Below are 14,468 nucleotides of genomic sequence, written 5' to 3'. Positions count from 1 at the left end.
ATGTGGACACCACACACTGAGGGCAGACCAGTGTGGAGGCCTCTCTCCCCTTGCCCCTCCTCCTCCCTCCAGAGAAATCCCTTCTGGATACCCTGGTGCCATCCAGCAGGGGATAGGCAGAGCCAGGGACTGCAGGCCAGCACAAGAGCGGACCCTTAGGGATGAGGAACTGAAGGACATACAAGGACCAAGTAGCAGTAAGGAAGGAGAAAAAGAGATGGGAGGTCCAAAGAGGAAGAGGTCGGGTGCCAAACCTAAAGGATGGCCAAGTAAGCACCACGAGGTTAAGAAATAAGAGTTAGTGCTACTGCACGAAGCCAGGGAAGTGTCCAGTGGAGCAGGGCAGTGGAGCCACTCCTGAAAGTCCATCTCCTGTGTGGGCTCTAGTAGGTGAGAATCCATGACTAGAGTCAAAGAAGTAGACTAGCTCATACACTATGCCAAACGTTGTGTGTGTGCTCGATGACCCAAAGTAAACCCATTTGGGGCATGAATTCTGTGACTGCTTGCCTTGGATGTCCGACAGGTGGTGCTGAGACTTCATAGATATCAGTTATTCAGTACTCAAAATAACTCCATGAGGGAGGAATTACTAATAACATCATGTTTCTCCACCTTGGAGTCAAAGTGCCCGCTCAGGGTGCATGACCCAAAATGTTTCATTGAGCAGGTGCCTTACACAGTGCCAGACAACAGTAATTATTTTATAATCATCTGTAAATAAGTAAAGGCAAAGAATCACTAGAGAACACCCTCCAAGGGCAACATCAATGAGGTCTTGGACAAATGGATTTGGAGTGTGGTTACTAGAAATGGGGTGGTTTCTTGCTCAGAGACTCAGCGTACGCTGGAATGTAGTGAAATGATGTCAGGCTCTATAAGCAGCATCTATCATCACAAACCCAGAGCCAGATTCTTACATGTGTGCTGTGTGGAATGGAATGTAGGTCTTACACCTGTGGTGTTTGCTTTTTTACAGACAAATATGCAAACTGATAACAAGACCATCTGCTTCTTCATCCTCAGAAAAGATGGCTGCACATGCAGAGAACTAATCATTTTGCTTCTTCTAACTTCTTGTCTGATTGCATAAATATCTTTGTGCAGTTCTGTTTAGTAACCATTGCTTTAGAATTTTCTAATCCTCAGCTTTGTTTGTATATTCTTAACTCCCCAAGAATGCAAAAGTATCAAGTGAATTTCTTCAATTACAATATCAACAACAAAACTGCTTTCTTAGAACTGAAATCCAAATTTCTGCCCTTCTATTATACTGCTTTAAGGAATTATAGGGCATATAGTATTTGAAAGTTTAAAATGCAAGTAGATAGACAAGGATGAATCAAGATTTCTGACAAAGCCATGCGACCTCGTCACAGAAAGCCCTGATGCCACCTCCACTTGTTTCACTCTTTCACTCTGGATTTTCTTGGTCTGTCCCAACTCTACCAACAATTCCTGGGATTCTGAACCACAATGCCTGCAGCTATGAGCAAAGCTAATGTTTTTGACCTTCTGCTCATCCCCAACAAATGATGATATAAGAAACCCTCTTTCCCATTCATTTTATCAAGACCGTATTGGAATCTTTTGAAAAGGGATCTTAGAAAACCAACAATAAAGAAAACAAGTAGAAAAGTATAGACCTCCAAACACTTACAGAACACACAATTGTTACCTGAGAGTAAGTCTATCAGAGACAGATGCATCTGGTGCACCATCTGTATGTTTTCCTGAGCACCACCCCATCTAAGGGTCCAAGATGCAGAAAAGGAATAGGGTACTGGAGTCCTGTAAATTGCCTAGCTACGCGAGCTGTGGCTGGGCTTTCGTTAAATCAAGTTAAGATATTACATATATGTTTTTGGAACTTTTTCCTTTTCACTTAGTTTCCAAGCTGATACTACTTTGAAAATAAATATAACCTTCCCTTTTTAAAACTAAAGGAGAAAGGAGCCCAAAGTTCACATAAAAAAAAGAAATAAGAACCCTCTAGAGACCCTGGTGGTCTCCAAAATGGGTTCATTCACCCCAGGGGGTGATGTAGTGTTAAAACACTAGAACTTTTATATTTATTTTATCTTATCCTTTTTAAAAAAAAATAGCTTTTACTTATGTTTTAAAACATATATAATAAGCAATCTAATGGAATATGTATATAATGTTTAAATAAATACCCATATATTTTGGTGCCTGACCAAAAATTTCTCACTTAGGAGTATATGATGAGAAGAGTTTGGAGACCACTGGCCAAAAAGATGAACACTATGGTGGCAGTTTCCATGGCAACTCAAGATCCTGGCAGAAGCTGATGGAGCTAGACCAGAAGGTGAAAATCACGGCAGGAAAGAGTCAACACTCATCACTGCCTATCTAGTGTTTTCTTTTTAACCACTTTGGCCTTCCGTACAACATTGTTAAATGCCCGGGTTTTGCAATCGGACAGACCCTGTCTCCTTTACTTTCTGTGTAAACTCGGGCAAGATCCTAAACTTTTCAAGCCTCGATTTTGTTTCTATAAAATGGGATTAAGAATATTTACATCATATGACTTATTGTAAAGACTAAATGAGATCACATACGTAAAATGTTTAACACATAGCATGACATGCTGTAAGCTCTCCATGAACGATACTATTATTATTTCTATTTGATCCTTACTTTAAAGACCCCTGGACCCAAATATCTAGACAACAGAAGTTTCAAAATGTCAGCTCATGGTTTATGGGGTAGTCATATTTTACTTCCCAAGTAAGAGAAAGGGACTTGCCAGGGATTGCTCTATCTTCACATGCATTAACTCTTTAATCCCTAAGCTTAGACAATATTATTTTCCTCATTCTGCTTATGACAAAATGAAGGCACGAAGTAATTCTTATTGTTAACCATGGCCATACTGTACAATCAGTTGGGGAGCTTTTGAAAACCTTCACGTCCAGCCTGCCTCCCAGGCCACTTGGGCTAGGACCTCTCAGGTGGAAGGGAGACCAAGGCTTCTGTGCTCTTTGAATCTCTCCCTGCAATTCCAGTATGCAGCGAGTGTTTAGAACCAAAGCTCTATTCATTCTTTTAGGAGTCAGTTCATGGAACTATTTATTCACTATGTAACTAGGAGCCTATCTCTATAATTACAGCACAGCCATATTGTCCCTTCTGTCCTGAATCTCCTCCTCCAGATTCTCCCACTCTGTCCCCCCTCTGGTCACATGCCTTGAACATTTCCTTTCTCCCACCACACCCTCCTCCTGTGCACATGGCTCCCTGTTTTTTCATGGTGGTCTTTCTGAAATGCTCTTCCCTCGTTATTTCCTTCCCCAGTACTCAGCCATCACCCTCCATCTGACTATAACTGAAGTCTGCTTAGATGTCACTCTTTTGAAAACCAGCCTCAGTCCACCCAATGATCATCATTTTCCATACCACCCTGAAAAGCACTAGCACAGCTGCATGCACATGACGTTAGTCTCCCCTCATCAAAGGTTTTGCTTTTCAAGGTTTTAGTTACCCCAAGTCAATCATGGTCCAAAAATATTAAATGGAAAATTCCAGAAATAAACAATTCATAAGTTTTCAGTGGCACACCATTCTGAGTAGCGTGATGAAATCTCGAGCTGTCCCACTCCATCTCCACCCCCAACCATGTGATTCATCCCTTTGTCCACCATGTCCATGCTGTATACACCACCTGCCTTTGAGTCACTTAGTAGCCATCTCAGTTATCAGATAGACTGTCACCAGTATTATAGTGCTTGGGTTCAAGTCACCCTCATTTTACTTAATAACAGTCCAGAAGCACAAGATTAGTGATGCTGACAAGTTGGATATGCTAAAGAGAAGTCACAAAGTTCTTCCTTTAAGTAAAAAGTGATACAATAAAAAAAGGAAAAAAAATTGTACGCTGAGGTTGCTGAGATCTACAGTAAGAATGAATCTTTTGTCCATGAAATTTGTGAAGAAGGAAAAAGAAGTTTGTGCTAGTTTTGCTGTCACACCCCAAATTGCAAAATTTCATCCATAGAGCATGATAAGTGCTTGATACAGAAAAGGCATTAAATTTGTGGGTGAGAGACATGAACAGAAATGTGTTTCAAATGATGGCAGTCGAGGTCAGTACTATTTTCAGGCACCCACTGAGGTCTGGAACATATCCCCCACGGATAAAAGAAAACTACCATACACTGTAATTATTTATATCATCAGTCTCCCCTCAACCTCCTCGTTTCTACCACTAACCTCACCAGATTGGCCTCCAAAAGAGCTGGATCCATGTCATTTGTCTCTGAACCCCTAGTCATAACTTGAGTCTGACACCTTAAGAACAGCTTAATGATGCTTGCTGAACAGTGAATGAATGACTTGTCCCCATTTCCTTACAGTCATCTTTTCCCACCCTCCGAGTGATCCACATGGTGGTCATCTTTCTCTATCACTTTCTCCCTGCACATTTCATCACTGCCAAGCCTCCTTATTCATCGTGAGCCATCTGCCCACTGGTGAGTAGTGGCTGAACTGTTTTCACTCCATGGGACTCAGGAGCAAAGCCAGGCAGCTGTGGCTGGAACTCATCTCTGGCTTTGAAACCTAAATGAGGCTACCATCAGCAGGCTTCAAGTTGTGGTGAGCCTCGTTCAAGCTCAGATCAGCTTCTGTCTTTACCATAATGCTGGGCTTGCATGTTATAATCCAACAGAGATAGTGGAACTACTGTGTTCTCTCTGTGTCCTGTGATGGAGGGTAATCCAATTTGTTTACCATAATGAAGCTGCACTATTATCTACTGGCTTCACTCTGCAGGAAAGTGATTTCCTTCTGCAAGATCCCCGTCATTCAGAGGATTTAAATTTGCACTAGAAATCTGTGGGAAAACATTCACCCCAAGTCTTTTTCTTCGTGTTATCGGTTCTTAGGACAAAGCACAACATGCAAAGCATCTGTGAGTAAGAGTTCCCTTCCACTGCCGGTCTGACCATGGTCTCTGTCCAAATAACTCTGAGGCTGGGCAAGGATTGATCTAGACCGAAGGGGGGCTCTGAAGATGGCTAAGCCCTAAATCTTGCTTAGTCAGGAACTCCTCACAAACCTAATTTTCCAGAATAGTCTTTCACCTCTCCCAACTCTCAGTGAATATCAATAAGGTGTCCCTGGATTAATAACCCTTTAATCCTTAAAAAATAGTGATTTCTTCCCATGTGGAGAAATACCTTACTTCAGACTTAACAAAGCACCATGTTCATTATAATCTACTCGTAATATTTAACAGCCATGTCATGAAGAAGTCAAAATAAAAACTACCACTTATCACCAAAAGTAGAATTATGCTAGCTCATATTTTTGGCATGATTGATGATTCTAATCATGCTTGTTTCATTAGGAACCTTCTGGACTAAAAAAGATTTTGTCAAGAAGAGTTGATGAATGTGACTCATGTGATTTTTAAATAAGGTAACATTTACAAGAAAGGAAGAAAGAGAGAAAGAAAGATTAAATGGTGAATCTTCCAAGTTTTTTTTTTTTTTTTTCTGTTTAAGTGGAAACTATTCTGTGAAGATTAGATAAATAACAGCTTCGGTAAAATCAACAAAGAAATGAGCAATGTATCAAATGGAAATTTCCTCACTTTGGAGAGAAGTCACAAAAGCTGTTCCATCAAATAGCTGCCAACCTCCTCCCCAACTTTTCCCAAAGTTAATAAACTCTAACCTGCTAGGTATTCCAAACTGTAAACTATTAAACTGAAATGACTATTTTTATCATTTATGTATTTGTTCTTAAAGTTTCTTCCTCTCTGAGGCATGATTGTCTCAATCATCCTAAGCACATTTCAATGTCTTTTAACCCAAAGAGATAACTGGCATATTTTGTATAGTTTTGTTCAAGACTAAATAGTAACTGGCATTGAAATACTGCTCTTGTAGTATATTATGCCTACTACTACTTTCCAGAATAAAGTTTCGGTTATTACACCTACATTTATAGATATACACATATGTGTGTCTATATACAGACAAGTAGACTTTTATATAGAGAGACTCTGTGTATATGATAATGAGACCTTTATTTGCTTGCGTAATGTGCCAAAATATTAAAATTAGAAAATTCAGCCAAGTTCTTCACAGTTTTGCTTGGAACTATCTTTTCAAATTCATGCAAATTTGATTCACTTTCTTGAGAATCTCCAAAGAATCATGGGTCAATCTCAGTTTCACAAACAATGTATTTAGTCCTTAAGACCGCATTAAAAGAAAAAAAAATCAGCCAAAAAAGTAAAAATTAATCAGTGTAAATTTACAATAAAAGGAAGTTATTTCTTAATAGTCATGATTCTCCTCTTTAATCAGAGAATTAGGGGCCAGATTTTTCTGGTTCCCTAAAACTCTCCCAACTTCCTAACACAAACCTTATTTCAAGGGACTAATGCCCACCCATGTCATGAAAATGAGAAAAGCTGGATTAAACCCCCAGAAAATTCATTCATCCTTCACATCACCCCCACATTCTCCTTGAAAACTTGCCTAGTCCTTGCTGCTCATCTTCGCTCCAGACTTTCATCTCACATCCTCACCTGGTTTATGATATGTTTTCCTTCCTAGCAGGTATGAATTGCTTATGTATGTTTTACCCCAATAAGACTGTAAATTCCTAGGGGTAAAATTTGGACCAGAAGACTTAAAACAGTGTCAGTATACTTGTAGGAGCTAAATAAATGCCTATTGCATGAAGAAACTAATACTGTAAAAAAGAATAGTTGAAACTTCTCTATTATTTAATCACGACATCCTTCCTTATTCTAACATCCCCATAAACTAGATTCAACCTCCTCCAAATACATCACGCCAGGTCATTAGAGATCTTGGTCATCAGATCCATCACTAGAACAAAAAATTATTGTGCTAAAAGAGATATACTATTCACTCATTCTTCCACTGGTTATTTTTATATTTGTTCATTTATTTGTCTCTTCATTTATTTTTATAGTAACCAAGTGTGCAGAATTGGATTAATCCTAATCCTCAGTTCATAAAATGCCATCATCTTTGTTTCATGTATGTTTCTATTTCATCTTAATTCATTTTACCTTATTGTTGGTTTATTCTCACAATACAATGAATTCTCTTAATTCAGACACCAGCCTACAGAATTAGAACACTGACAGTAATTTACTTCTATGTATTATCTCCCTATGTTGTCCCCTTGCTAACCTAACTCTTGCTAATCTAGAAAAAACACATTAGAAAAAAAATCCGCAAATATGTTGAATTTATTTGGGAATAGAATACAGGGTTATCATCCAGAATGATAGGGTTATCATTCAGTCTGAGAAGGGAGAGAGAAAGCTTTTATTAGCAAAAAGGGAGAGGTTCATGTAAACTTCTTGGAAACAGAGTGCATGGGTTTCAGAGGCTCAGAGTCAGATTTGTCATCAGTTTATTGGATGAGATGCCATGACTGGGCAGTTTCTTCTCAGAGCATCTTATCTGAATTTCTGCAGTTTTAAAAATGTTCAGTGATAAACTTTTTCACAGAAACATGTGCATACATGCAAAGCAGGAGACATGTGAAGGAGATGGAAGACGTAAAGGGGTTTCTGATAGGTTTTTAGAAGGTCCTTGGAAACAGTTGTTTTTTTCAGACAAGCAAGCACAAGTCCCCTTCCTTCATGCCTTTCCTGGCTCTGTGTTGTTTGGGTCTGACACACAGTGATTTCACCTCACACCTTCTCTCACACCCTTCTCTCCCACATGAGGAAACCACTATCCACAATTTATCATCTTGCTTTTATTTTAGTTTTTTTTCATATTTTTGTATAGCTAAACAACATCTTCATACATATCTATTAATGTTTTCACATCAGCAAATAAGCAAATATTTGTTTTATTGAGATACTTAATGAGCTTTGGTCAATGTACACATGACATGTACATGTGGTTCATGAATGTCTCGGTGGAGGTTTCAAGCTTGGGGAGGATAAAACTACTCTGTCCTTTTGCTGGTTCCCTTGTGCCTGTGCCACAGCCTCAGTCCTGTGCCCAGAAGCATGGTGAGAGCCAGAATTCTCTCACAGAGGGCACACTCCCATTTGCTCCTCCACTGACGATCATCTCAGGGAATGACAAATTTTTGATGAGGACCAACCAAACTTATATTTGCCATTCGAGTGCCAGGTCCACAGTATCGCACTCACTCAGTCAGTATGACTTCCCCCATTCCCTTTAATTATTACTGCTCTACAAGGTGTTTCCATGCATGCAAATGTTTAATCTTACAATTTAAAGAGACTGTAACTCATTATCCACAAAAGCAAAAGTGTTCCAAATGATATAAACAGAGGCGTGACGGAGGAATACTCCACTGCGGGGCCGTGAGTGTGACTGTGTGCCACTCTTCATCCCGAGTGGTACAGAATGCCATCAGCTCGGTCCTGGCCAGGTTCTCATGGTTTGCCCAATAGCTTTCATGGCTCAGGTGTCTGTCCCATCTTATTTCTCTCCCCATCAATGCTTCTACTTAGATAAATAGTACCTGTGAGTTGTAGGAAAGAGGCAAGAAGTGATTAGGGTTCAAACTATATGAAAAGTATTATCCTCTGCCATGGTGGTATTTCACTTTACAACCTCTCAGTGGCATTTTTTTATATATACATGTTTGTGGGGTACAATGTTGACATTCAGTAACTGTGTAGAATGTGTGGTGGTTAGATCAGGTAGTTAGCTTATTCATCATTACAATGCACAATCATTCCTTGGTGTCCTGTGCATTGACCAATTCCTCATTAGCCCCCTCCCTCCCTTATTGCCCCCTCCCCTCCCCGTTTCCACCTCTAGTAACCACAGTTGTGTTCTCTTCTTCTAAAAGTTCAATGTATTATTGTGATCGTTGTTTCTTTCTCTCTCTTTTTATTGTTTGTTTGTTTGTTTGTTTATGAATTCAGCTCCCAGTTATGAGTGAGAACATGTGTTATTTCTCTTTCTGTACCAGGATTGTTTCATTAGGATTTTCTCCAAGCTCATCCATGTTGCTGCAAAGGGCAGAATTTCCTTGATTTTTATGGCTGAGTAGTGTTCCTCTGTGTATCCCACATTTTCCTTATCCAGTGTTATAAGGCTGCCCTCTAACCAACTGAGCTAACTGGCCTCTCGGTGTCCTTATTTGAATTTCACAAAAGGCCTTATGATATGTGGGCTAGGCATTTTAGAGAAGACAAAACTGAAACTCAGAGCAGTCAAGAAACCTGACTCAGGTCACATGGCAACAAGAGCAGACGCGACCCTGCCTTTCTGTTTCCTAGCGCCATCCTTTTCCTTTTACCTTCTTCTCCCACCTCCTCCAGGCCCATACCCTCAAACGAGAGATGGTCACCACCCTACAGCCTGTCTGTGGAGGATCAGAACTGCACACTGTTTCAAAATAACATGGACTGCTCTGCCTTCCCGGAGCAGCTATTTTTCTCAAGACATTTGCAGGAAAATAGCTATAGGGCAAAACACTCTTTGGAAAACCATCTTGGTTTATTTGCAGTCTCAATCTCTGACTCTATTTCATAGCAATTTTATATAAAGATATCTTAAAGACATGCTTATAAGTTTCTTTAAATGGCTTTGTAGGTATTCCCTTTTAAAAAGGACACTTCTTCACATGATCTCAATCTCTGACTCTATTTCATAGCAATTTTATATAAAGATATCTTAAAGACATGCTTATGTTTCTTTAAATGGCTTTGTAGGTATTCCCTTTTAAAAAGGACACTTCTTCACATGGTTCTTAATTATGTCAATCCTGCCATCGTCACCATTATTCTTTGAAAGTCCCAAAGTGATGTTAATAAACAATCCTGAAAGGCAACAGTTTAAAACCATCTAGTCCCCTAGGACCCTAGGAAATATAATTTATTGTATTTATCCAGTTCTATGGGGATTAATGGGTTCCCTTCATTCATCTTGTCACAACTATAAAGGCTCGTGATGGTACCCCACACACAAACAAAACCACTTTCTCAGCTTCACCTTGGCCCTAATCACTCTCCCCACCACTGTCACTTTTTGGTTCAAAAGAGTGTCCCACCAAGAACGTTACTCCTTAATTATCCTCCATAATTCGTAACTAACCTCAGGCATAGCACGAAGGAGTGAAATGTAAAGATTGATTTGAAAACATGGGGTATTACAAACCATTATACTTCATACCTTGAACATCATCAGCATCCTGATTGATTTCATTTGAGTTTCCATTTTTAATACTAGCACTGCATGGACAGGAGGCATAAAAAACTGGCTGTTAAATGCAGCATTAATCTGCACTTGCTAAAGAATGGTTTCTCACAACCCACTCACAGCTAGCTCAATCCACAGTATTACTTAGGTCCCCTGACATCCCACTACACATTTTTCTGGCCTCTGAAGGTTGTGGAAGCCCTCACAAGGCACCTGCGGTCCCCAGGCATCTATGAAACTGCCCTGGATTCCCCCAGGCTCTGCAGGCTGATGTGGGCCTGAGTAAGAGGGGCAGGATGGTGTGCCAAGCAGCCGGTTTTTATTCTGGCATTTGCCAGAAGGGAAATTGCTAAAATGTTTTAGGGCCCCCTCAGGAGAGTAAAAACGTCACACTGCCTGTAGCTTTTATCCCTCACTAAAATCAATGTTTTCTAAGAGAAAAGCTTTTAATACTCTTATGAGTTTTGCTGCAGATCCAGCTTATATTAATTAAGCATGTATTTCTGGCCAGGGTTTTTAATAACTTTATTTCCATAACAATCAGCTATTAACCTCTTCACTTCCCAGTTGTAGAAACTGGTGCTGGGGGACTAAATGGCCTCCCAAGTCACACAGTGTCAGGGACAGAAGTAGAATTTGAACCTGGCTCCTGGGACTCTAATTCTGGTGCCTTCAGCATTCTGTCAGCATCTCCCCGTAATTCTGATCATACATCTGGAGGAGAAGAGAGGCTAGACTAAAAGTAAATAGGTTTTTAATAGCCTGAGTCCTATTTAAAGTCATCATAGTTCACTCACTCATTCTTTCAACAAATATTTATTGAGAAACTACTATATTCCAGGCACTCCTTTAAGTGCCAAAGATACAGCGGGGATCAAAACAGACAAAGTCTCTGCTTCACAGAGTTTACATCTACTGTGAGCCACAATCAATAAAGAAGATGCAAAAAGTAAGATATATAGTATATTAGCAAGCATTAAGTACTGCGAAGAAAACACAAATTAGGGAAGAGAGACATGAAATGTCACAAGTTGGGACGGATTGATGTTTTTTTTTAGCACAGTCAGGAAGGGCCTCCCTGAGAAGGAAATTTTTTCAACCTTTTTTTATCATTTTAGTTGCATTCAATTATCTCATTGGTATCTGCTCATTGGGATTGTTATAAGGAATTTCATTGTTTTGTTTCCAGGAAATACATTATAAGAATCAACTTGATAATGTTAATCAACTGTCTCATTACATGTGAATCAACTCTGTCTCAGTTTGTGACTTAGGATGCATCTAAGGACCAAAATCTGGGGATGTGCTTTGGTCAGTTCTTGGCCATTGCAGAGACCACAGAGCGGACAAGCAAGAGGTTCAGGGATCACCCTCCCTGTAGTCACACTCTCATGTCCCCAAGTATTATCTTGTAACTTTCAGCATGTTACCCACCTTTTCTGTGCATTAGAAAAAGCTGTCAAATGGAGATATCATCGGTACTTACCGCATAGGACTGCTTTGAACATTACGTGAGTGTAATCCCTGACGAGTCTGTATTCAGAAGCAGGGCTGGTATGTAATTTATATGTTATGTACATGTACAGATGTTAGTGAATGAAGGAAACGTTAGTCTTGGTGACATATTTATTAAAATAAAGAAGTGAAGATAGCCATACAATTCAATTCCTTAAAAAAAACAACAAAAAAATGGGGATGTCGGCCAAGAACTGGTGTGGTAAATACTCAGCACTAAGAAAATGTTTTTAATTTAAGGTGTGACATAAGATGAAAAGGCAGAGTTTCTTATAAAAGAGTTTCAAAGGCAATTCCATAAACATCTTGAAAAATAGCAGCAAAATTGACCTCAGTTCAGGATTTTGAAGAATAACATTCATTGGGACATAGGTACAATTGTTGAGGGAATTATTTTTCGTTAGCTAAAAAAAGAGAAATAGCAAACTTATCAGGGGTAAGTTCTACATCACTTGTCTATCCCTGGTCACTAGACATGTATGAAGACATGCAGGAGAAAGCAATGGTACAGGAGCCACAGAAAGTGTCAGTGACAATCGGTACCTGAGCCTGGCAAGCCCAAGCTTTGCTGGAGGTCTGTGGTTTTCAAACTCTGTCTCAGATTGTCCTGGGGTTCCACAAAGATGCCTCTGTGGCTGTAACTGGATGAAGGTGAGGCCTGGAGAGCAGGGCTCTAGACTCCTGATGTTGCTTCTGCTACCCTGCAGCCCCACGTTCACTGATTTTATACATTGGGTCCCATATAAGCATTATTATAAATATTATAATATTATTATAATATATTATATTATATAATATAATATATAATTATATTATTATTATATGTAATATATAATAATTATAATATAATATTATTATAAATATTATAAGCATTATTATAAATATTTATTTTTTTAAAAGTCCCATTGCTTTAAGAAAAAGTTTAAAAACCCTTACTTTATAACTAGCATATGTTTTTCATAGTAGCATGTTTTCAGTATCTAGCCCAGTGCCTGCCTAGTAATAGTTTTGCCATGACTATTTGCTATTTGCTACATGACTGGGGCACACTGAAAAACTGGAATAAACACATATAACACACCTAATGTAGCAATCAACTGCATCCAACTTTAACCAGCACAAGCAGTTATGAATGTCAATATGGTACCGAAATAGACAGGGTGGCTGAGAATGAGGTTTAGAATAGAGAAAATTTTATTTATGTTTTCAAATCACTTAATCCACTCAGAATTTTAGGGTAAGAGAGGCAATGTAACAGTAGATTAACAGCTAATTAGTTAGAAGAGCAGAGAGACATACGGACTCTGAAGTTTGGCTAATCTGGGCTAAAATTTTTTATTAGCTGTTTGACATTGGGCAAGTGACTTAACCTCACTAAGCCTCAGTCCAGTTGTAAAATGGGAATAAAAACAGTACCTGTTTCATTGGACTTTTGTGCAGATTAAAAGAGATACTTCATAGAGAGAGTTCTTAACACAGTGCACGGCACATAGAAAGTGTTCGGTACATATTAGCTGCATATATGTGTGTGTGTGTATACATATATAAAAAATGAATATGTGTGTGTGTGTGTAAACTAGAATTTTAAAGCTAAGGGAGATATAAAAAGTCATATAGTCCTGTGATTTTAATATGTGTTTATTAGCAGCAAGACTCTATTCAAATGCATAGAAAGATCCCAATGTATAGGTTCTCTGGTTAAACCAAGAGTTTAGGTTAGAAAGTCCATTTCCCCCTCACCACACACACACACACGTGTGCACACCGCACACACACACACACACACACACTATCTACACCAGCCCATCTAATGCTCTATGTTTTAATTACCTATACCGTCCCCTAGCAAAACTCTAGGGCTCTTTGGAAAAGATTTAACTGTTAATCAGATCCAACTCCCTCATGTATCAACAGCATAAACAGGCCCAGAATAATAAAGATATTTGCCAGATGTTTACAGAATATCAAAAAAAGCATAGCTACTATTCATTGAGCCCTAACTACACATCAGGTACCATGCTGATCAGTTTACCTACATCACCCTAATCTTTTCAACAGCCCCATGAATTAGGTATTATTATCATTACCATCACGCACATACACATACACATGCACTCACACACAGAGATTGAATAAATTGGCCAAAGTCCTAGAGCTAGTCAGTGCAAGAGCCTGAATTCAAGTCAGGTTTGCATGAACCCAAAGCCTCAACCCTATTACCCTTTGATTTGTTACCCAGACACCCTGAGTCCCATTTCATTAACTTAAGTCCTGTCTTCATATTGTTCCAGGTACCCTAATTGATGTACTTCTTTTCATTTAAGAATATGAAAGTCCATCTGTGATGCATAAAAGACTCCAGTCATATTTTTGTTTTGGTGACTGGCTGGTATGGGGATCCGAACCCTTGACCTTGGTGTCACCAACACCACACTCTAACCAACTGAGCTAACCAGCCAGCCCCTCAAGTCACATTTTTAACAGGCCTGATGTCTCAGCCAGGGTATTAATGCTATATCTACACAATCAGTACTGTCGAAGTCAACTCATTATGTTATACATGCTGATCAATCTTTTTTAAATGTTTGTTTCTGGGGAAAATATAGCAACCAGAGGGTTGCATGAAGTTTTAAGTTCTCTTCCAACCATTTTGGTTCCATTTCAAGAATGCCTCACTCTCTAAAAAACCCATATCATGTTCTCCTGATTGCAGAGAGCACTTCTGTGATCAAGTTGCCAGTGAAT

At 39.2% G+C, this 14,468-nt stretch overlaps 1 non-coding gene across 1 annotated transcript; it reads right to left on the bottom strand.

Moving 5' to 3' along the window:
* Window positions 1-14,106: 14,106 nt before the first annotated feature.
* On the bottom strand, window positions 14,107-14,181 carry TRNAT-GGU. The gene has a single exon. It is a non-coding gene; the product is annotated as a tRNA-Thr (tRNA).
* Window positions 14,182-14,468: the final 287 nt, after the last annotated feature.

Source organism: Galeopterus variegatus, unplaced genomic scaffold (assembly GCF_000696425.1).
Source record: "Galeopterus variegatus unplaced genomic scaffold, G_variegatus-3.0.2 Scaffold7460, whole genome shotgun sequence".
Lineage (NCBI taxonomy): Eukaryota > Metazoa > Chordata > Mammalia > Dermoptera > Cynocephalidae > Galeopterus > Galeopterus variegatus.
Note: the sequence above shows the minus strand (reverse complement) of the source record. Positions and strands in the feature narration are given on the sequence as shown.